The following is a 23,062-nucleotide window of genomic DNA, read 5'->3' on the forward strand; positions in this document are numbered from 1 at the left end:
AGCCCAGAGCATCCTCCCGCTGCAGGGCTCCCGCAGCTTTGAGAGCGCTGGTGTTCTCTGCCTGTGTCTGTCTGGTTCCTGAACAAGATTGACAGCTCCCGGGGAGCGGCCTCTGGCTCCTGCAGGGCTCCAAGCCACCAGCCCGGGGCTCAGCACAGACTCGCACTCAGTCTCAGCCGCTGCTCTGTCAATGTCCCCATGAGGCTTCCAGCTGGGAAAGCTGAACTTGAAAAATAACGGGGAAGGTGAAACCACAGATTGGGAGTTAGCTTCTTTACCAGCCTAATGACCCTAGACAAGTTTTCTTTTCTCTTCTTCTTTTTTTTTTTTTTTTTTTGGTAAATGAAGATAATCAGTACCTAAGTCTCTGCAAAATTTCACGGTGATTTTAATATTATTGTTCCATTATATAATCATAGGTCAAGACAAGAGTTTATTCAATTTGTAACCCCGTACTGTAATCCCTTCTGCCATGTCCAGCCCTCAGAGTGTGAAACTCTCCAGGACAGGGAATTACCCTGACGGGCAGCCGTGCCGTGTTTTGACTGCTTCTGAGCATTAGAACCTTTGCTGCCTGTTGCTCGAAGGCCTGCCATGCTGAGCTCTGGAATGCAGAGAAATAAGTGGGGGACGAGTGTGCAGTGCGCGGGAGGGCCTGGGAGACGTGCAGGATGTCGGGAGGGTGCTGGGAGCTGGCACCTGGAAAGGACACCTCCAGTCACTGGGTAGGGAGCGCTTCCTGAGATGTCCCCCCACCGGCTGTCAGCCCCCCTTCCCAGATATGCTCGTTTGTACTAATAATGCGCCTGCTCTGCCCTGGGCTTCAGAGCCAGCCCAGCCCTTCCCGAGAAGACATCCTGCCCTGCTGCATCCTGCCTGGGGCTGGGCCACGGGGGCCTGGGTTCTCAAGCCGTGATGTATGATTAATGACTCTGATGAGCTCACCAGCCCACGGAGGGAGGGCGATCCAAGGGGAGGCCAGAGGAAAGCTGGTTATGGATTTTAACCCTCTGATGTTACTGGCTGGGAATTCAACATCAATAATTCAAGGCAGTAGGGAGAAGAGGGTGAGAAAAATGCAAAAGAGACAGGGAGGTGAGGACAAAAAGGAAAAGGAAGGGAAGGAGTGGGGGAGGGGAGGGAGACAGGACAAGCGGCACAGATGCATTTACTGAGTTTCCCATGTGCTACTTTCGCCTCCTGTAGCTTCTTTAAGCCTTCTCTCCATCTGTGAAGCAGATACTGTCACCCTCGCTGACCGGATAAGGAAACTGAGGTTCAGAGCGAACAGCAAGGGCTTCAGGGGCAGGGGGTGGGGGAGCTGCTGATCCAGGTCTGCCGAGCGCAGAGCCCAGGGCGTTCCTGCTACACCTGGACTTGGGCATGCAGCCCGGCCCGGGAGCAAGGAGGGTCCCTTCCACCTCGGCACGCCCAGCCCCAGCAGCACTCAGGGGCCCACGGGCGGTGAGAGGAGTTGGGAGGGCTTTGCCCCCAGGGAAGAAGCCAGCCTCTGGCCTTCTGGACAGCACCAGAACTTTGTTGCTAGAGCTGAAGAAATTAACTGCTATATTTAAAAGCATTGTTCAGTTGCTATGGTAACAGAGAGGGGCTAAGAATAATATAAAAAGAAGACGATATGCCAGGTTGTCACTGGCAACCCAATTTTAAGGGTGTGTGTATATGTTTTAAAGGGAGTGGGGGGGGAGGTGGTGAGGTTCAGACTGTCTTCCCTGCTTCCTCCGGCACCATCTGCCCGTGACACACCCCAGGGCTGGGATCTGACGGGTCTGCCGAGTCAGGGGAGAGCTGGCACATCCTGGCCTGGAGCCCAGAGATAAAGGTGACTCTCATTCCCTAATTGCTGTCCCCTCCTGACAGCCACCCACTGCCTGGGCAGCCTCCCTCAGCTGTGGAACCCCAGCCGGAGGCACCTCTCGAACAGATGGTCCCAAAATAGCTTCCTTTCTCTGACCTGGGAGCTTGAAGCCAGCCTGGCAGACTCCCTGGGGACCACCAGGGAGAACAGATGGCCGAGAGAGAAGAGCAGGAGACAGATTTATTGATCTGCAGCCTCCGTGTCAGCGCTGGGAGGAGGCTTGGGACAGACGTGGGCACAGGGTGGCCCTGGCTCTCTGAGGGGTCCTGGACGGAAGGACCAGGTCTAACCCTGCTCCGGGGGCTGGGCCCAGGGGACCTGGGGGACCCACAGCAGGCCTAAGGAGGGACAGGGAGGTGGATGAAGACTGTGTGGTCCCTTGCACACCAACCAGCTGTTTGTCAGGGATGAGAGGGAAGCACCCATGGGGGCAGGAAGAACTGGGCAGGAAAAAACACAGACAAATCCCTCAGAAGGTTTATTACCAGTCATGTTTTGGGTGGACATCTACTTTTATTCAGTTTCTTCTTAAGGTGAAGAAAACTGCTTGTAAGTGTCCTAGAGAAACACAGTAGCCTTCTGTTCACCTTTTGCAAGTGAAAAGGATAGACTGTTCCACTACTGACATATTTTTAAAAAACAGTCATGTTTTGGGAAGAGATCTGGTATATCTTTAACTCTGTCACAGGCACGCAATCTGGAGGAAAGCTGTGACATCAACCCGACCAGGGTCCCCAGGCCAGCCAGCTCTGTCACATTCTGCTGCGTGACCTTCAGCAAGGTCCTTAGCATCTCTGAGCCTTGGTCCTACCATAGGGAAGAAGACTTTTTTCTTCCAGGACCGTAGTTGGCTCATTGATAAACTGAAGTGTACAAAGCGCCAGGCCTGCACACAGAACATCCTCAGTAGACAGCACCATCCACCAGGAGAAACCATCCACTAGGAGAGGGTTGGTTTCTCTATGCCATGCCAGCCCCAGGGAGGCACAAATAAGTAAGGACTGAGAGGTAGCTGGGGAGGTGTCGTTGCATGGAGACGGCTAGCAAGGGCACCCAGGGCAGCTAGATGTACCCGGGGGCCGGGTCGCTCCAAAGCAAGAGGGAGGTCTAATGGAATGAGAGCGAGAGGGAGAGGGAAGACGTTCCAGGCAGAAGGAATGACTTGAGCAGAGGCAGCGAGGTGGGAAAGCATGAGGGGGGTCTGAGGGCAGCGGACAGGCTTGCTGGGCAGGAGCCTCCCAGCAAGGAGAGGTCGCTAGAGAAGGGAGCTGATTGGATCTGTGTTTCATGAAGACCCCTGCGGTGCTCAGCAGGGAAGTTATGGGCCTGGCAAACTAGAGGCAGGAAGGCCCATGCGGACGCTGGTGCAAGAGTCCCGGCCAGATGTAAAGGGGCCTGGGCTGAGGTAGAACAGGGCTTTGTAGTTTACAAGGCACACCCATGTACATCACCTCATTGGATCAAGCCAGGATGGGTAGAGGGTGCTGCCCCACCCAAGCTCTCCCCCATCCCTGCTGACATGGCTTCCCACTCGCCACATACACACATAGGTTCTCAAGCATCCCCTAGAAGTGGGCAAGTCCAGGAGAGCTGAGGGGGGCCCAGATTAAGGAGAGGTCTCATGAGTCAGTGTGATCAGGGAGGGCTTCCTGGGAGAGGAGTGGTGGAGGCATTCGGGGCAGGCAGTGTAGTACAGGTAAAGCTTGGCAAGGCGACTGGTCACAGAGCACTGGGGAAATAGCTCCCGGAGCCTGCTGCAGCTGACACCTTCTGCAGGAGAGCTGGGAGAAAGCAGGTAGGAGGTGTGGGCAGGGTTGGGTCCCAGACAGCCACAAACTCCAGACAGAGGGGCTGCATTCTCTTGTGGGCAGTGAAGACCTCTGGGGAACCAAGAGGGGTAGAGGCAGGATAAAGACATGTGAGCAAAGTAGTCTTAGGAAGCCAGCTGGGTCAGGCGTAATATTCCTTACACCTCTCCCCACCTCTCAGACATAGGATCCTCTTTCTTGTCTGGCTGCCTGAGCACCAGCAGCATGCACCAAATGTCAACAGCCTGTCATGGAAAATGGGCATGTTTTTTTAGCAACTATTATGTCATTAGGACATTGCCAGCTTCCTCATGCCTCCGCCTTGCTGTCTTCCCCTTTTGGGGAAAGCGAGTTGCCTTAGGTCCTGCTCTCTCAGGGCACACATTTCTGGTCTTACCTTCCCATGGTGGAGATGCCCGGACTTGTGTCTGGGCCTCACGGGAGGTCGGGCTGAGTCAGCCCATAGGTGGAGAGCTGCCCCGAGTGTCTCAATGTCGGGGGACTGGACACTGGGTTGGAGGTGTCCAGGCCAGGGCAGCCCGTTCAGCTTTTGCCCTTCTGCCTCCTTCAACAAATGTTATTGAGCATGTACTATGTGTTAGGCACTAGGTTAGGCACTGAATCAGATAAACAAAACCCCTGTCTCCTTGGAGCTTAAATTCTAATTGGGAAAACAGATAACTGCACAAGTAAATATTGTCAGGTAGTGAGGAGCACTATGAAAGAACTGAACATCTTGGAGAAGGGAAAGGAACATGACCAGAGGAGATGTTTGAGTTGAGGTGGTCAAAGAAGGCTTCTCTAAGGAGGTGACGTTTCAGCAGAGGTCTGAATGAAGTGAGGGTGCAGTGGAAAGAGAATGCTGAAGAAGAGTATTTCAGACAGAGGGAATGGTATGTGCAAAGGCCCTGAGGCAGGAATGAACTTTGTATGTTTCTTTGATCCCTCCCCTAGTGCTCTTGGGGAAGAAAGAAGCTCAGAGAGGTTAAGTGACTTGCCTAGAGTCATGCTGCTGATTAGTGGCCAAGGAGGGCCAGAGGGCAAGTGGTTCAGGGCTCGTCTGCCCCTGCATGGGCAACTGGCCACATTTCAGTGCCCAGGCTCCAGCCAAAGTGTGGGTGCTGGCTGCTAACCATGGGCAGAGGCAGGAGGGGGGGTGTCAGTCATTCAGTAAACAAACATTGACTGAGTGCCTACCACACGCCAAGCATGGCTGTGGTGGGCCCTGGCATACAGCAGGGCACACATGGGCAGAAAGCTCCTGTCCTCCCGGAGCCCACACTCTAGTGAAGATCCGAGAATGTGGGGATCACGGATTCCAGGACGCTAGGGTCTGTGGTCAGACTCTGGGAAACTCGGAGTGCAACTGATTGCATGTCAGCCTCAGAGGATCCTGAATCACCAAGCACAACTTCTCAGCATAGAACAGGTGACAAAGCCCTTCAGCAGCATCTGGCCACCTTGAAAGAAGCTGGGCCTGAGGCCTGATGCACTGAAGTCCCATGTACGACAGCCAGTGGCAGAGCAAGATCATAACACCCCAGAGCCCAGGTTCCAGGGCCAGCAGAATGCTCTTGGGTAATGGAGATGAGCGTGGGATTGGGGGCCAGACAGACTGGCTGTGGGTCTGTACCCTGTGCCTGCAATGGCCTGGAAGCTTTCTGAGCCTCAGTTTCCTCATCTGTAAAATGGAACTCATATGGCATTACCTCAAATAGTTCTGAGGATTAAGATAACGTATGTAGAGTGCTTAGCAGGGCAAATGCTCCAAATGCTGGAAGTTGTTGTTATAATCATTAGTGAAACTTCAAGGACACTGGTATCTTTCTTTGAAGGTGACAAAGATTGGGCCCAGCTGGGGTCTGAGCAGCTGGCCCACCCCAGCTAGCAGGCTTAGTATCCCACAGAGGGTCTGCCCAGATGTTAGCTGATGGGGAACAAGGGTTGTTTCACCTTCACCTTGAAACAGAAGCATGGTGTGTGTGGCCTGGCCCGAGCCCTCTCCCCTCCCCTTCTTCCCACTCCCTCCTCTGTCTCTGATTCTCATCGTCTCTGTCTCTGCCTCTCTCTCTCTCTCTCTCTCTCTCTCACACACACACACACACACACACACACACACAGAGGCATGTGCTACAATTATGGCCATAAGACCTTGAACCACCCCAGGGCAGTGGGAGACAAACAACAGTGAATGGTAGGAGAACAGTTTCCAGAAGATTCTAACTAGAGGTCGAGGTACATGTTTTGATCCCCTCTTGGCTGGCCTAAAACTAGCCATGATGAAACTAGGGCCTACCCAGAGGTCAGGAGACCAAGAGCCCGTGACCAAGTGACACTGATAAGAAACACACCCTTGATAGTGGCGAGGGACCAAAGCCAGACAGCCGGAATGAAGGGATCAGACTGGGCTGTAGCAGCCATGGACAGCAGCTGCACAAAGGCAACCAGGCACCCCAGGGGACTTCCTGGAGGAGGAGGAGGGTGTCTGTCATCTGAGCTTAGAAGTTTGGGGAGAATTTGGCCAAATAGAATTTGCTGCTCAGTATGAGAACTGTATTACAAGCAGAAAACAAAACAGAACAAAAAAGCTAAGGCACGGAGGTTGGGACCTTTAGGATGCAGAATAACAGTGAAGTTCCGTTGATGATTGAGGCTTTTTCTAAGTTGGAAGAAGTGAGTAGGGAGGTGGAGCAAGAAGCCCTTCTTGCCTTCAGTTTTCACCTTTACCGTGAGCAAACAGCAGTGCCTTCATGCATGCGAATAACTCTAAAAAAAGTGGAGGCAGCCTAAGCAAGTCATTCTGCTTTCCTGTGCCTCACTTTTTCCATCTCCCAGATGGGTGTGTCCCGGACAGGGGAGGGGAGCTGCCCCAGAGCAGGTGCTCCTGACCAACGGCAGTCATTGGCCACCCTACACTGCTCAGGGAGATCTGTGGCCAATTCCTCTGTCCCCACCAGGACATCTATCTTTCTGGGGCAAAAGCCACAAAACGAGAAGGATGACATGGTGACCAGGCTCAGGAGAGACACAAAGAGCCTTACCCTCCACCTCAGCCCAAATTCACAGCAGCCCCAGGTGGGTGTCTGAACCTTGAAGAGGTGCAGTGTCTTGCCTGAGACCTGTAGCTGGTTAAGTAGCAGAGTCTGGATTTGAACCCAGGACCGCTTGGCTCCCAGACTCAGATCTTCTCCGTCAGGCCAGGCCATCTCTTTTTCTAAGTGGCACAGGCCAAGAATGTAAGCTGAGATGGAAAGCAATTCACTCGCAGTCCCACGAGGGCTCAGACTTGGGAGGGCAATGAGGCTCAGCTATACCTGCCACTGCAGGGGCCCAGACCCTCAGACACTTGGCTCTGGTTTCAGCCAAGGGTCCCTTCCAAGCCATCACGGCCCTTCCTATACCTCCCCGGCCCTTCCTCAAACATCCTCCCAGGCCTCCATCCCAGATCCTGAGAAGTCTTCAGAGCAGCCAGGGAATTCCATAATCAGCAAGATGCACCTGATGTGCCTGTAGCCCCACCCCCAATCAGGCCCTTGGTGCTGTTCACAGGCCCCAGACAGCAACTCCTGAAGGGACCGAAGAGGAGGGGAGATGCTGTAGTTGTCTCCACGGGGACATCCCACAGCTTGGATGACTCACACACAGGTTGGTTCTGTTTGGACATAGTTAGGACAGCTTGGGTTCTTCTAGAAAGAAATGTGTTCATCCCATTCTGGCTCACCAATTCAAGCAATGAATACCCCACGTTCTTCATTATTCCATCTTTTCAAAGCCTATTGTGCAAGGTGTGAGGGAGCTATAGGTGGAACCATGAATGTGCCTGCCAGTCAGGGGGAGGGAGAGCCTTCTGGGAAGAAGGAACCACACCTGCAAAGGCCCGGGGGCACAGACGGTGGCACAGTCTAGGCTGACTGGAACACGGAGGTGGAGAGGGAGACAGGAAGGAGTGGCAGGGAGATCCCAGGGGCCTCCGTAAGCCATTCTAAAGGAACTTCCAGTTGAACCCTGGAGGCCATGAGGAGCTATTCAAGGACTTTTTGCAGGAGATGATGCGACCAGATTTGTGGCTTTGCAAGATCAGCCTGGTGCGCTGTGGAGGGCAGACTGCAGAGGCAAGGGCGGCAGGCGGAAGCAGCTACAGAAATGCAGGTAAGGCAGGGTGGTTAGCAGCGGAGGAGAGAGGAAGGGGACACACCTGAAAGGTTTCGAGTCAACAAGCCTCGGTTGCCTTGGGTTGGGGTGGGAGTGGTGTGTGGGAAATGAGGCCTGAGTTTGGGACACCCCATCCCGTCTGGGGCCCCTGGCTTTGCCACCATCTCTGTCCTCATCCCATTGCCATAACTGGGAGCCACAGAATGGAATTCTAGGGGGACCTCCGTGAAATACCAAACTTCTGGCTCTACCACATGAACTGGGAGTGATTTTACTAGCGGAAAATGCGCACCATGAAATCATAACCACACACGCACATCCACTATAAAAAAATACGCTGTGAAACTCAACAGAATTGGCTGATTTTGATCATTCTTACTAATATTTTTTTTCTACTTGAACATTTCATTTTTCTGCCTGCCGTACTCATGAGCAGCCAAGCAGTAGCCAGTTCCAGGAGCTTAAATAAAGCCAATGGGAGAAAAATGTAAAATGAGGTAATGCTAAGTAATAATTTTGTTCTTTACTACCACCGGGAAGAGATAGATACCAATCTAGCTTCGCAGCAAAACATCTCAGTACAGCTTTCAGAGCACGGGGAGAGCATCCCTCCAGGTCTCTCCCGGTCAGGGTTGGAGAGGAATCGGATTAGATAGTTCGTGCTAAGGAATGAATGGCCCACAGGGTGCTCTGGCCCCTCCTGGAGCTCGGCTTTAGCCCTGGAGAGTAAGTAGCTCTCCCCACTGCCTTTGGCTATCATCACCCGCCTCTACGCCCAGAGAACACAGCTGGTACTTTGCCTGGGGTCACAGCACCCTCCAAGCAGCCTACACACAGATCTACCTCTCCGCGTCTGCGAGAGTGGCATCAAGTAGCGTCTTGGGGTAGACTTCCGCATCCCCTTCCACCACCATCCACTGTCACCTTCCAAAACTGCTCTAAGTAAGCAAACTCTCTTAGTCCATTCTGACTGCCGAGACAGAAATCCATAGTCTGGGTGGCTTGTAAACAACAGAAATTGCTCTCTCACAGTTCTGGAGGCCAGGAAGTCCAAGATCTGGGGACTGGCAGATTCAGTGTGTGGTGAGGACCCACCTCCTGGTTCATAGATGGCCGTCTCCTCCCTGTGTCCTCGCAGGGTGGAAGGAACTGGGCAGCTCTCGGAGTCCCTTTGACAAAGGCACTAATCCCATTTATGAGGGTTCTGCTCTCATGAGTTAATCACCTCCCAAAGGTCCCACTCCCTAATGCCGTCACATGTGTTAGGTGAGTTTGGGGGGAACACATTTAGTCTACAGCACAGATGTACATGTGGTAAAAAGTGTGCTTGCCCTGCAAATGCAACTTCAGGATAAATTTTCTAAATGCTCTCATGCACACCAGGACACCACCCCTGAAACCCTCCTCAGAGGACAGCTGGGAGGCTGGTTCCCCTGGGGGTGGAGTTGCCTTCCCATGCAATGCCTAGGACTGAATGAGCCGTAGGATGGGCTTTTCCTTAGGAGGACCTACTGTTTAGTTCTCACCAATGAAAGTGAATACAAAGGTCCATCCAGAGCACCATTCTGCATATGAGGACCCGAGAATAGAGCCTTGCCCTGGGTCACACTCAGGAGGTTCCTGAATACCTGACCACACCCACCCTCCCTGGCCCTTTCAGGAACGCTGCACAGACTGGAGGTGTCCTGCTCTGAGCTGACGTCACAGTCTGGGAGCAGGCAACGGGCAGAGGGGGCAGCACCCGGGCAGTGAGGTGTGGAGCACTGAGGCATCTGGTGCCACGTAAAGAACCAGAGGTCTGAGCCCTGGCCCCAGCTCCGTGCACACACCCTGCACAAGCTTGGGCAAGTCACGGAACCTTGAGGTTTCAGTTGGCAAAGGCTGGGCTGCACGGGATCCTTTCAAAGGACTTCTCTGGTTTAATGAATCCCTGTTTTGATTATGGGCATGTGTGGTGGGTGATGAGGGAACAGTAGAAATGACTATTTTTATCTAATCTGTGAGATGCATTTTTTTTCCTGCTGATAATTCAATTTTTTTTATTTTACTTCTAAAGACTATTCTGCATGGACGGGGGGAAGCTGTTCAGTGTATAAGTATAAACAGAGGTGCTGACACCTGGTCTGCACAGAGGTCACCTGTTGGGTCTTATCTGAGGCCAGGAGCTCTATCCCAGCGGGACAGCTCTGTGCCCTGATGGGGGTGACTCCCAGGCCTGGGCCAGGCCAGGGTGGGAGGCAGGTGGGGGCCAGCAGGAGTTGGTGAAGGACTCCAGGTATGTCCTCACACTAAGACAAAGAACGTGGCCATCTCCACCTGCAGCTTCACCATGACGATCCGCCAAACCTTTCCTGCCCACAGCCTCATGTCAGCCCAGAGAAGGGTCAGTCTTCTGTTTCCCAGGTCACAGAGGGTGGTCAAGTGACTTGTCCAAAGTCCCACAGCAAGTGGTTGAGAAAGGCAGAACTGAAACTCAGGACTCAACACTTTCCACCCTCTTTGAATGAAGCAGTCCGCCCTGGGCAGGACAGGCATCTGTGAAAGCACCTCTCTGTTGTGAACAGCATCCCTGGACTAAGAAGGTTTAGGGGGGGGGCAGAAATGCACCAACTGTAAACACCAGTGTTTCCCCACCTCTGCCACCAGCTTCTCCCAATAACAAAGGGTGATGGCTCCTTATAAAAAAAAAGCTGTGGAGAGGCGAGGGTGCAGAGACATGTCTTCCAGCTGAATCCTGCTACTACCAGGGAGGGACGTCAACTTCAAGGGCTTGTGTGGAAATGCCTGACGCAGCAGCCGACGGATAACTGAGAATCTCTCAGCAGCACCCAAACTATTGCCTGCTGCTGATGCACTGCCCCCTTCCAGTCCGGATGGGTGGCCAGCCGGTAAAAGACCTGGATCCATAGGACCAGGAAATAAAGCTAACAAATGAGCCAGAGTCCGCATGGAAACTGCATGGGAAGCCAGGGTCACCCGTCCTCTGTCCCTTCCCCTAACTCATGAGTAGCTCATGATGGCTCTGGCGGCTCTTAGCAGCAGGCTCTGACATCTCCGCAGTTGTCTGTAACCAGGAGCCTTGGCAAAGCAGGGTGCCGGAGCCACACAGGGAGGGTGATAAACACCATCTCGTAAACACCAACCAAATAGTTAATCATGTTGGAACACATTAACTAAACTTAATCGTTCTGATCTCTTGTCTTCATATTTTGAAATATAAACGTTTCCTCTCCACATCTCCAACAGGAACACGGGTTTCATTCTGCAGCTGGGGCTCTTCCCTGGGCGAGGCGCTGCCTGCAGGACTGAAGGTGCCCCCTCCACGCGGTCACAGGGGAATGCCAAGGAGGACCCAGCAGACAACACGGCTGGGAAGGGATCTGGGGGTGAGGAAGTATGAGGAGCTGTTAACAACTCTGAGGGGCGGGGCTTGGGAAACATGGGTGAAGACAGTCAAAAGGTACAAAAATCCCAGCTACAAAATAAGTCCCGGGAGGTAATGGGCAGCATGGTGACTAAGGTTAACGATACTGTATTGTTCACTCGGGAGCTGCTAAGAGAGCAGATCTTTAAAGTTCTCATCACAAGAAAAAAAACTTGTGCATGTGTGTGGTGACGATGTTAGTCAGACCTACTGTGGTGGCCGTGTCGCAATACACACAAATACTGAATCATGTGCACCTGACATTTAAAGAACGTCATGTCACTTATACCTCAGTTAAAGAAAAGAGTTGTGGACGTTTGGTCTTAAACAAGAATAATGGCAGCAGGCAAAATGGATTGGGTGCTTACGGCATGCTGGCATGCTTTATACACCTGCTCATGAGGGTCCGACAGTTGTCCTATTTTGGGCACAATGTCACACAGATAGCAAGGGGCCATACCGGGATTTGAACTGGGGGAGCTGGGCCCTAGAGTCCAAGAGCTTAACCATTCTGCTGCACTCAGTCTGGGGCTGAGAGACTAGGGTGAGTCTGGAGGTGCCCGAGTGCCCTGTTCAAATGTCCGGAACAGCGGTGCCTTTGGAGATGGCTAAAGGTGTTGGGCGGGAGTGAAGGCGCACAGGTCTCAGCTCACTAGAAAAAAGAACTTTCTAAGCAGCAGTGCTGCCTGACGGGAGATGGCTGCCCCGGGCAGTACCAAGCTACTTGCCACTGGCAGTCTGTAAGGAAGGAGGCTCCTGCTCTGGGTAGCGGCGGTGCTGACTCAGAGGGCGTAACTGATAACACACCCCTTCTTTCTCACATCTGTCTCTGTGCAGGCCGTGGTGGCTCAGGACAGGAGGCACAGAGGGCAAGTTCCACCTCTGGCCAGGTGTGGGCCCCGTGAAGACAGGTTGGGGATCGCCACAGATGTAGGAGCCTGGACTCGGAGGCAGCCTGCAGACACGAACTGGTATTTGTTGAGTTTTTTCTAAATGCCAGTTATTTGAGCTTTATGTGTGTTGTCTCATTTGCTCCGTACATCCTCTGAGGCTGATTTTCTTACTCATTTCACAAATGAGAAGCCCGAGGCCAGAGAGGGTAAGCAGAGGGCCTGGGGGGCTGGCAATGGCTATTTCAGCCTCTCAGGACCGCTTGAGAGCCGCCTCAGCTCTCCCACCGTGGGGAAGAGGCAGGGTGCTGGCCCCTTCCCATCCCTGACCCTCACCCCAGCCAGAGCCCTGGCCAGGAACCAAGGCCCAGGCAGGCCGGGCCCCTGGGGATCCCAAGGCAGTAGGAGGGGGATGGGGGGGGTTGGCAAGCGGAAACGGGTGAGGGTGGGTTGGGGAAGACACTGACAGACGGAAATGAAAGTGGCCCTGAAAAAAAAGGAACGAGGGAAGAAAAGCAGAAACTAAAACAAGTGACAAAGAAAATGAGAGTGTCCAGAGGAAGTGGCCCAGGGGCGCGGCGCCGGCGGAGGAATCCCCCACAGCCTGGTGTTTCCTCTCTTCTCAGAGACGGAGTGGGAGGCAGTGGCAGTTGGCCAACCGCCCCATGCCACCGTCAGCTCCTTACCGCAGGCCAAAGGCAGCCCGGTGGCGTTGGCCAGGGAGGCCTCCTCCGGCTGAGCACCCATGCAGAGCCCAGGACCCCCGGGCTGGGGGCAGGGTGGACCACTTCCTGCTGGGTGCTGCTGGAACGTGGATTACACCTCGCTGGGCCCCAGGGTCATTTGGGTAAACCCCGTAACACTGCCAGGAGGACTGTTTCTGAGCCAAAGCCCCGAGCAGGGTGAAGGACCCCGGGAAGCCCTGGCTGTGTGGGGGAGCATGCGGGAGGTCAGCAGGGGCTGTGCCCCGAGCTGCAGCATGCCCGCAGGGGGGCATTGCTGCCTTCTCCCCTGAGCGGACATTCATCTGACACGTATTGGCCTTAACTGCTCTGTGCCCATTGGCCATAGTAAGAGGCTAAAGAAGAGCCAGTCTTACTTCCAATTACAGGCTCTGCAGACAGACTCCCAGCTCCTTATCCTCGCTCTAACACTTGGAGCTGTGCCGCCTCAGGCAAGTTACTTGACCTCTCTGAGCATCTCCCTTCATCTGTAAAGTGAAAACAAGACACACCCCTACCTCCTAGGTTTTGAGGATTCCATGAGACTGTGTGTGTAAAGCACTCAGTCCAGAGCCAGGCACCAATCCATCAGCCTCGGCCTGGGCAGCGCCCAGCCTGGCGTGGAGCTGGACACTCTCCAGGGGAAGGAGCAGTGGTTGGTGTAATGACAGGGAACACCAAGGGATGGGCCACTCAGTGCTGGGCAGGGATGTGGGGCTGGCTCTGCAGAGGTGTCGGCACAGGCGGAGAGGGGAAGGGGTGAAGGGAACGGCAGGCACAAAGGCACCGAGGCAGGGCAGGGGGCTCAGCGTCCGGGCACAGTGGTGATATAGAGCGAGAAACTGTCTCATCCAAGGCTCCACCAGTGGGGCTCAGACTAGGCCCTGCAGTGACACAGGCGTGTTGCTGAGGTGCTTCTGTTAGCACCTGACCACGGGGCTGGCTTCTGGGGCCAGCCCTTTCTAGCCTTCCTCAGCCGGGCTTTTGCTAAGGTGGCGACTGCCTCCAAATGGACTCGGGGAATTTACCCAGGGCACGGGTGTGGCTCTTGTGAACGGGTCTGGCCTGGGACTCAAGGACTACAGTGAGGGCAGCTGCTGTGGTGAAGGTGTCACAAGGCACAGTTTGGGGGTCACAGGAAGGGGAAGAAGGGGGTTTCTCTGCCAGGTTTGCTGTGTGCCAAAGACCTCGTTTGCATAGACGTCAGCTGCTGCTGTGGGTGGCATCACCTGCCTCTGTGTGACTACAGTCTCGCTTTCGGTCACAGCCCCCCACACTGACTGGAGGCTACTCAGGCTGCCACAGCCACGCCACCCTCCACACAGCCATCTAGGAGCACCCAGGAATCGGACCACTGGCTCCATCACCCTCAGGGCTTCTGCTCACTTGCCTACGCCTCAGTGTCTCCATCTGTGAAATGGAGAAAATAAACATACCAACCTCCCAGGAGGACTGTGGGAAGGAAATGAGATCCTGGAGGGGATGCACTTTGCAGAGAACCCACAGAGGTCAGAGGTGAATGACCATGGGCAGCCCCTTTCCCTTCCTTGCCCATCTACTTTCTACATTGCATTTGAGGGACCGGGTGGACCTGGGCCCATTTTATCCTTCACCCTAATTCTGTGACTTGAGGCCACTCACTCTGCTCTTTACAGATCAGCTTACGTGTCTGCAAGATGGGGAAGACGCTGGCCCTCAGGAAAGGAGCAACAGTTGGCAAAGCTTGTCCTCACTGCCCTCATCCCCGCCTTTCACCTCCAGGTTCCCAGGACTTGGTGTTAGAAAAGAACCTTATTTTAGTCATTTACCATTTAGTCTGAATGAGCCCCTGATGACCTTAGAGCTGGGATACTCTTGGATTCTTGGAGGAGTTCTAAGCTCCTCCCTCCCAACTCCCTACACGTTTTATGGAAGGAGAGAGTGAGGAGAAGTGAGGGAGAAGAAGGGCCATGGCTGAGGTCACTAGCACGTAAGTAGCCGGGATGGACTGAGAGCAGGGCTTCTCGAACACGATCACCCTGGGGCCTCACAGTCACTGTCCCCATTCCTCTCCTGACTTCAGGTTCACTAGAGGTCAGCCGGCCCAACAGCTGAGTCTCCATGGTAAGGTGCCAGGTGCTGGAGACCAAGAAAGTGGTGTGTTCTTGCTTTCGACCTATGATTGAAAAGTCCCCATGTGAGTTTCCAGTCTCCCTCTCAGCCACACTGCTCTTGAGCCTTCCCCCAGCCTGGGGGGGGTGGGGGGGTGAGGAGGAGGGGCAGGCATCAGGGTGCCCATGTTCCCTACGAGGACATTAAGGCCAAGAAAGGGCAATGGATCAGGCCAATGTCCTACGGCCCTCCAGGCATGAGTGGTTTAACCTTAGGAAATGCAGCTGCAGGATAAGGAGCTCGCATCCTACCTTCTCCTGGGGCCTCTCAGGAGACCAGGAAGCCCCCTGCTGCCCAGAACTCCCCTCTGTCCACCTGGGGAGGCCTTGCCTAAGGCCTCAGAGCTGACAAGGCTCAGCTCAAGGAGGACTCAGTGGTGTTGGGGAGCACCAGCAACCCGGGCCTCTGCTCTCCTCACTGGGACCTCAAACATCTGGTCCTTCCTTCCTCGAGCCTCGGCCTCCCTCCCTGTAGAGTGAGGAGTAGGTGAGCTGACCCTTCAACCTGCCCCCTTCCCCAACCCCTGTGCCAGGGGTTGTGCCGGGCCCGCCCAGTATGACACCCCTGGTGTCAGGGCTGCCGGCTTCTCCTGCTGCAGGTGCCCGGTGCCGGGAGGCACGGCTCCCCAGTCAGCACTCACGCCCAGGGCGGAGTGGGGGCGTGCTACAAATGGGCCACCAGTGAGATGCTACGAATGCTACAAATGAATCCACGGGGGATGGGGGTGAAATACATCCAGGCCGTTCTCTCATGCTCTCTGCACGTTAATAATGCATGGGCAGCCGGTGCAGGGCCCATCACAGGCCTGAGGTCAGGTGGCATCAGGAGGCCTCTAATGGTCCTGATTATCTGGGGAAGGCTCTCTGGTGGGATGTGGGCAGCACGGGCGGGAAGCTAGGATTCCGGGCACTTAGACCCTACAGGTGGAAGGTTCGGGTGGGGGAGGGGGGCAAGAGGACAGCTTGCCTAGATCAGAGCCCCATTCAGGGGATTGCATGGGGTGACCTGAGGCTTCCTGCAGGGGGGCTGCACATACTTGTGAAGAGGAGCAAGGGCCCAACCCCTGCAGACAGGTCACAAAGAAAGTGGGGCATCACAGAGACTCAGGACTGAGAGACATCCTGTCAGAATCTCCCCTGGGTGGCACCTCTGCCCAGTGCTGCGCAGCAAGCACCTGCACACCTGCAGGGCCAGAGCACTCATTACCTCCCAGAGTGACATGCAGCCCATCTTGAAACGGGTCTGACTGTGGAACCAGATGCAGCTGCGCACAGCAGTCCAGAGAGCAGGTAGGTGCCGCTGAGTGTTGGTTGAGTGAGCGAGGAAGCCGGATAAAAGGAATGATGTGAGAGACCAGGTCCTAGGTCTTAATCTTGAGGGTCCTCTTTGTCTTCAAGAGACTCCAGGACACCAACCTGGCCAGCTTTCCAGCTTACCATGGTGGCAGGTGCTCTGCCAGAAGCCCTGAGCCCACCCAGGGTCCCATGAGCCTCAGCGAGCCTCTCAGCTCTGCAGCCCTGGGCTCGGCACATGAGGTGAACGGTACAGAAGGATGGTAGGTGCTGGCGGCTGCCAGACTTTCAGATGCTGCCCTGTAACCCTCATCTCCGAGTGTTCACGCTCTGGACGGTTCTCCTACACTAAACGGGGCTGACGTGCGTAACTAAGAGGATGCCTTGGAAATGACGGTGTGACTTCTGTGGCTCAGCCATAAAAGGCATGCTTCCACCTTGTTCTCCTAGGGGTCACTCTCTCCAGGGAGCCAACTGCCGTACCCTGCGGGTACCTGAGCAGCCAGTGGAGATGCCCATGTGGAGGGGAACTTGGCATGCAAGGCAGGTGAGGAGCCACCTCAGAAGTGGGTCCTCCACTCCCTGTCGAGCCCTCAGATGACCCCAGCCCTGGCCATCATCTTGACTGCAGCCTTGGGAGCGACTTTGAGCCAGAACCAGCTGGCTAAGCTACTTCTGAATTCCTGACCCGTGGAAATGTTTAATGTTTTAAGTGCTAAGTTTTGGAGTAATGTGTCACGAGCAATTGACAGATAACAAAACCATTCTCAATAAATGCTGGTCAGATAAGGGAACGACTCCTCTGGCTGAGAGTGCTTCTCTGTGGAAGGGTCCCACACTGGACTAGGCACTCCGGGGCCTGTGGGGGGCAGAGAAGAAACCGGCGCTGTGGCCCTGGTTCTCTCGGAGGCTGACAGCCATAAGCAGCGGGGGCAGTGGGAGGATTCTGGATGGGGCTGGGCTGCACAGAGGAGACAATGAAGGAAGGTGGAGAAAGAGAACCAAAGGACCGGGGCAGGGCTCTGGCTGGGTCATGGAAGATGGGAAGCATGGGGAGAAGGGACACTTTTCCAATGGCTCTCTGTTGACTGCTGTATCCCTAACGGTGCCCCTCTGAGATGGGAGCTACTGTCTCCCCTCTTCTGTGGATGTGAAACCTGAGGTTAGGCAACTTGCCCTGGGTCACAATACCAGGAAGGGAAGGATCTGGGATTTGACCTGTGGAACCCATTGAGCAGAAAGCTAGCAGGGGACAGCGTGCCCTCAGACAAGGAACTGAGAGGTGCTGATGCACACAGGGGCATGCAAAAGCAGGGGCAGCAGCTTTGAGGGGGGGACATGCCTGGAGTTAGGGACCACATGGCTTTGTGCAACCTCAGACCTGCCTGAGCCGCACCTCTCTGCAGGGTGCTAACAATTTGCCTCTGCTGAGCTTTTTGCCTGGGCCAAACCAGTCCCTTCTGCACCTCTGCCCACTCCCCATCACCCAGCACCTGAACCAGGAAGCGCCATGCTCTAGGAGCAGACCCCCTGCTCAGGCCTGGCAGCCCTGCCCCCCAGAACTGCTGCCCTCAAGCACAAGTTACATTGGCAGGCACCTGCCTTCTCCAGAGAGCCCCTGCTGGGACTGGGTGGGGCAGGGGGAGAGCAGGAGGGCACAGGGCTTTCAGGTTTCCAGCCCCCACAGAAGGCAAGTGTGCCTTGAGTCACCAGAGTCACCAGGACCCAGCCCCGGGCCTGGTGCAGAAGACATAGCTGGTACCTGTTCACAGCATAAACTGGCAGAAGCAAAGCCTCATTCTGCAAACACAAAGCAGTTTGGAGCATTCTGGGAAATCACATGGAGGAAATGTCATGGTAATGAGTTTTCATGTTGGTACCTGATGATCCAAGCCTTTGCTGTCATCACCTCCAGGGACTGCTAGGCAGGCCACACAGGGCAGTGCTGAGACCAAGAGATGGGAGCGGGACAGGGGAGGATGAGGACACAAGCCAAGGGACAGGTAGGGGATAGGATGTCCTTGGGTGCTGAAACTCCAGCGCCGACAGTCAACTCCCCGACGCCCAGGCACTAAGTGGCCATTACTGCACAAAGCAAAGAGCTTGACACTGGAGGGTGGAGATTCTACCCATGGCCGTACTCTATGCCTCCATCCACCTTGCCCTCGTCCTTGCCTCCTCCAGCTGCTCCATTCCATCTTGACCTGGCCCCTCTCCATCACTTCACACAGGGCATCTGGCTCTCAGTGATTGTCGAGCCTGCCCCAGCTCGCACTCTCCACCCCTGGCCTAGGCTGCCCCCTCCCTCACAGCTGGCTGAGATACAACTTTACCTCTGTGGTCCGCAGCTCTGTTCTTCACTCCTGATCCCACTGCAGCTCCCACATCACCCCTCATTCTCCTTCTGGACAGTGGCAGAGGCTACACCCACCAGGCCCACTGGGTCTCTCTGTCTCCTGCAGTAGTGAGTGGACAGCGCCTTTGGCCTCAGAGACCATGGCATCAGAATCCAGGGTCTACCACTCACACTGCCTTTGTGGCCTTGGCCAGCCAGTAGACCACTCAGGACTACAATTTCTCATGTGCAGAACGGAAGAGTGTGACATCTGCCTCACAGGTAGGACCAATGAGCCATGTGGCACAGTGTTTGGCTCAGAGAAGGCAAATGACAAACGTTCATTCAGTGATATATGGAGTGGCCTCTTGGCTAGCATTTCTAGCCATTCCCTCCTGTGCCCAGGGCTGGAGCTGGTGTGGGACACAGCCAATGGCCACTGAGCATTTTGATGATCGATCACTTGTTTTTACTGAAGGGTGGTCAGTAGAACAGTTATGGGCTGTATCCGTGACTCAGAAAGACCCGTTGGACCACCAGGGTAAAGGGGAGCTTGGGAAGGAGGAGGCAGAGCAAAGAGGCTAGATAGGAGGGGGCCCCAGTGCTCTGAGAGGGAGGAGGGACACTGAGGGAGGCTGGGCAGGAGGGATGGACAGCAGAGGGACACACAGGGGCAAAAGCAATGGTGCTGGTGCTCCTGGACCGTGAGGGGTGCCGAGGGCAGGGGGAAGAATAGAGCAAAATGAGTATCACGGAAGCCCCGTTCTACTGCCGTGGGGGGTGCCTGGTGCCACTGGGTGAGATGCGGAATGTAGAGTAAAACCCAGCTTACAGGTGTGGGCAGTGAAAATGCTAAGATGATATGTTTGGTTTTGGGAATGCAAATACATGGTGACGGAAACAGACACGACTTTGGGCAGTGAGCACGCAATATAATATACAGATAATGTATGACAGCACCAGACACTTGAAACCTATATAGTTTTATTTACCAACGTCACTTCAATAAATTTAATAAACATTTTTTAAAAAGAAGGTGACTATAGAGAATTCAGGGCAAGCTGTTGTGGGTACAATGTTTGTTACATGAAATGCATCCTTTCCGGTATCAAGACACTGCACACCAACACGCTTCAAAAATGCTAGTAAATAGACTGTTAGCACATGACCTCTCTCAGGCATTTGCACATGCTTCCACACACGGAAACCTCCAACAGCCTTTTGCAGGAAGTACTATTATCTCCACTTGACAGGTGGGGAGACTGGGGCCCAGAGGGGTGATGTCATCTTGCCCAAAAAGTATCAACAAAGCAGAAAGAGTCCCTCACAAATCATTACTATTGGGCATCTACTGTATAGGAGATCCTTTTCCATTTATTGCCCATAAAGTGTTATAAGCACTTTAACAGCACCTGACACACTGTAGGTGAAACATAAATGCTCGCTATGATGGTGATGAGGAGGAGGAAGGTTAGGGTGGCACTGAGGATTTACTTCTCTAATTCAGTCCCTTTGGCAGTGTGAGGAGGAAGGGGTGAGCATCCCTTAAGTGTTCGGAAATCAAGCGGCAATGGAGTGGGAGTCTGGGGCACCGTGAGGCACGGAGCCCACGCAGGTCGGCATCATCCCACGCTCCAGCTCACTGGTTTGAAATAGGAGCATCCAGACCCTGCTCACAGCCCTTCCCCCAGCTAGCAACCGCTACCACTCTGCCCTTCTCCTGCAGTGGGGGGGCGGGGGGGCCTGCTGAGGAGCTCTTTGTAGTCCGTGATCTGGGACCCAGGCATTGCCAGAAGATTAAACCCATCTCTTCTTCTCCTCCAACACAAGGCAAGCTCCGTGACAGGTGGATGGAGGAAGTCTGCACACTCCCGCCACCCACATGCTATCTAAATTCACCGCCAGACAAAGCCTTCTCTTTGTCTCCCTTCTTCCCTCCCTCCCTGCCATTCATGCGCTGATTTTGTTTCCAGTAAGTGGAGGCTGGAGAGAAAGAAAGCAAGCAGGAGAGAGGAAAAAAAACAGAGATGGGGGCAGGCAACAACACTGAATCAGGACCAAGACTTAGCTCCATTGTCCCAGTGACAACTCATTAAAAAAATGATTTGTAGCTGTGTGGGGGAGCCCCGGCCTTTGAAGAGACACCTTCCCCTGTTCAGTGAGGTGGCATCGCAGCCAGTGCCCTCCCCGCCCCCCACCAGGGTGTCCGGGAACCCGTGGTTATCACAATAGCCCTTCATGCTCCCACACAGGAGGCGATCTGAAGGTCCCCAAATTCTGATCTCGCCCTGCTAGAAGCAAGGAGTACCCAGGCTGAAGGCCTCCACAGCGGCTGTTCTGGGGAGTCAGACAGGAGTCCGCCTCCAGGTCTCAGCTGGGTCCCCACTGGTGCTCAAAGAGCCTCTCCTTCCTACCGAACCTTGGGAGGTGTGTCTCCTGTGCAGGAGATAACAGCCCAGCAAAATGCCGAATGCTCAGCTCCCCCTGGACGGAGTGGATGGGCCAGGAGAGGACGGGGTCCTGAGGACGGCAAGGCTCCCTGGCTTCAGGAAGAGGGAGGGGGCCAGATTGCTGACCCAACTCCTTCTTGACCAAGGAAACAGGGCAGATCAGGAACACCATGCAATCTGAACGGAGGTCTGGAGAACATTTGTCTTTCTGGACCCCTCTTTCTCATCTGTGAAATGAGAGGCTAAACTACATGCCACTCTTCTATGCCACGCCCCAAACACTTGAGGGAGCATTTACTACGGGCAGAGGCAGTACTGGAACCCAGGACACACGTTTTTGGCTTCCTTCAGCGAACATCTATTGACTCTGAGACGCTGGGTGTCCAGGGGAAAGGCACAGGGAGACCACGTGTGTGTGTTCTTGAGCAGCTCCGGGTCTAAAGGGAGAAACAGACCAAAAGCAGTGGCCCCGTGTGTGCTCAGGGTGTTCTAACCCTGTCAGAAGGCCTCGAGGCGAGTCCGGAAGGACCAGAGGGGTTCTGGCTTTTTCTCAGCACACACAGGCCAACCTGGTGGCTGGCTGAGGCCCTATGCCCCCTCAGGGCTGACTCCTCCAGGGTCTAGCCACCCCGCCACTTCTCAGACCCTGGTGCCCCCCACCCTGCCCCCGCCCCACTCAGCCTCCAGGCACCAACTATAAAGCAAGGCCTTCTCCGCCCTTGCCTGTGTCCTCTGAGAAACACGGCCCCTCGTTCCCAGCTCAAGAGCGCGGGTGCCCACCTCTGAGCACAGACTCTGAGATCTGACTGGCCCAGATGAGCCGCTTGCAAGCTAGGTGGCCTCAGGCAAGCTGCTGCATGAACCTCAGTTCAGTTTCTTCATCTCCAGAGTGGGGCAAACTGTAACTGCTGGTGGGGTTGTCTAAAGCCCGAGACACTGTGTGCCCCGGGAGGAGGAGCTCAGCGAGGCGCCCAGGCCAACCTTCCTTGGTTCCCACTGCCGGCAATGCTCCCCGCAGCCCCAGTTTTCCTGGCCAAGTCCTGCCATCCTTCGCATCTCAGATGAGAGCCCCGATGCCTGCCGTGAAAGGTCTCCGACTTTCCAAGCCTGCACTGCTGCATCTTTGTGTCCCCAAAGGGCCCGTGACAGACTTCTGTCATTGGACTTAGTGTCCAGGGTTACAATGACCCATTGGCTCGTCTGTTGTCCCCTAACCTTTGAGTGCTTAGAAAAGAGTCATGTTCATGGCAACTCATTTGCTTTAGCACCTGCCACGCAGAGACGCAGAAACATAGACTCAAAGGAGAGAAATGGCTTGCTAATCAAGCAGGAGGTGGGGCATGGAGCTCGGCCCCAGCATTTCTGCGAAACGACTGCACTTTAACAAGGGCCATCAGTGCCTTAACCTAAGGCCTTGGTTTGTGAAAAAACAGGAGAGGAAGATATTTTTAGAAAGGGGTTTATTTTTATTTTTGATTTTCCTGGTGAAACGGCTTACAGATTTGTGAGGCTCTGTGGTCCTAAACTATACAGCAGGAGTCATTAACCTGCTCTGGCTTGTCCCTCATGCCAGACCCTGAGCTGGGACCTCTCCTCCCCCTGCTCTCTCTCATGTCACTGTCACCTGTGAAGAAGATCTAGATCCCTGCCCTGTCTAGAGAGGACCGGGAGCTCAGGCGTGTGATTTGTTCAAGGTCACAGCCGGTGACATGAACAGTCAAATTTGGCATCGGCCACCTTTCAGGAAGGCAGGGTCCTCTTCCACCCTGCTCGGGCCCAGGCCAGAGTCGCAGGCTGCCAGTGGAAGCGACGCCCCGTTTGTGGCAGGCCTGGCCCTGGCATTTCCTCCTGGGAAGGACGAGCCCGCCAGCCCGGGTGGGGGAGACTGGCCCCGTGCCAGGGGAACGTGGCACATCTTCTCCGTGCATCGGGTCTGCTTGGGGACTTAGGGGCCGAAAAACC

General features: G+C 54.7%; 1 protein-coding gene and 1 non-coding gene across 3 annotated transcripts in view; one reads left to right on the forward strand and one right to left on the reverse strand.

Annotated features, from left to right (window-relative positions):
* Positions 1-23,062, reverse strand: part of HIVEP3 (HIVEP zinc finger 3) — a 424,903-nt gene that overhangs the window by 157,417 nt on the left and 244,424 nt on the right. The gene's annotated exons all lie outside the window — the stretch shown is intronic.
* On the forward strand, positions 2,377-2,506 carry LOC114498318. The gene has a single exon (XR_003684748.1).

Source organism: Phyllostomus discolor, chromosome 5 (genome assembly GCF_004126475.2).
Source record: "Phyllostomus discolor isolate MPI-MPIP mPhyDis1 chromosome 5, mPhyDis1.pri.v3, whole genome shotgun sequence".
Classification (NCBI taxonomy): domain Eukaryota; kingdom Metazoa; phylum Chordata; class Mammalia; order Chiroptera; family Phyllostomidae; genus Phyllostomus; species Phyllostomus discolor.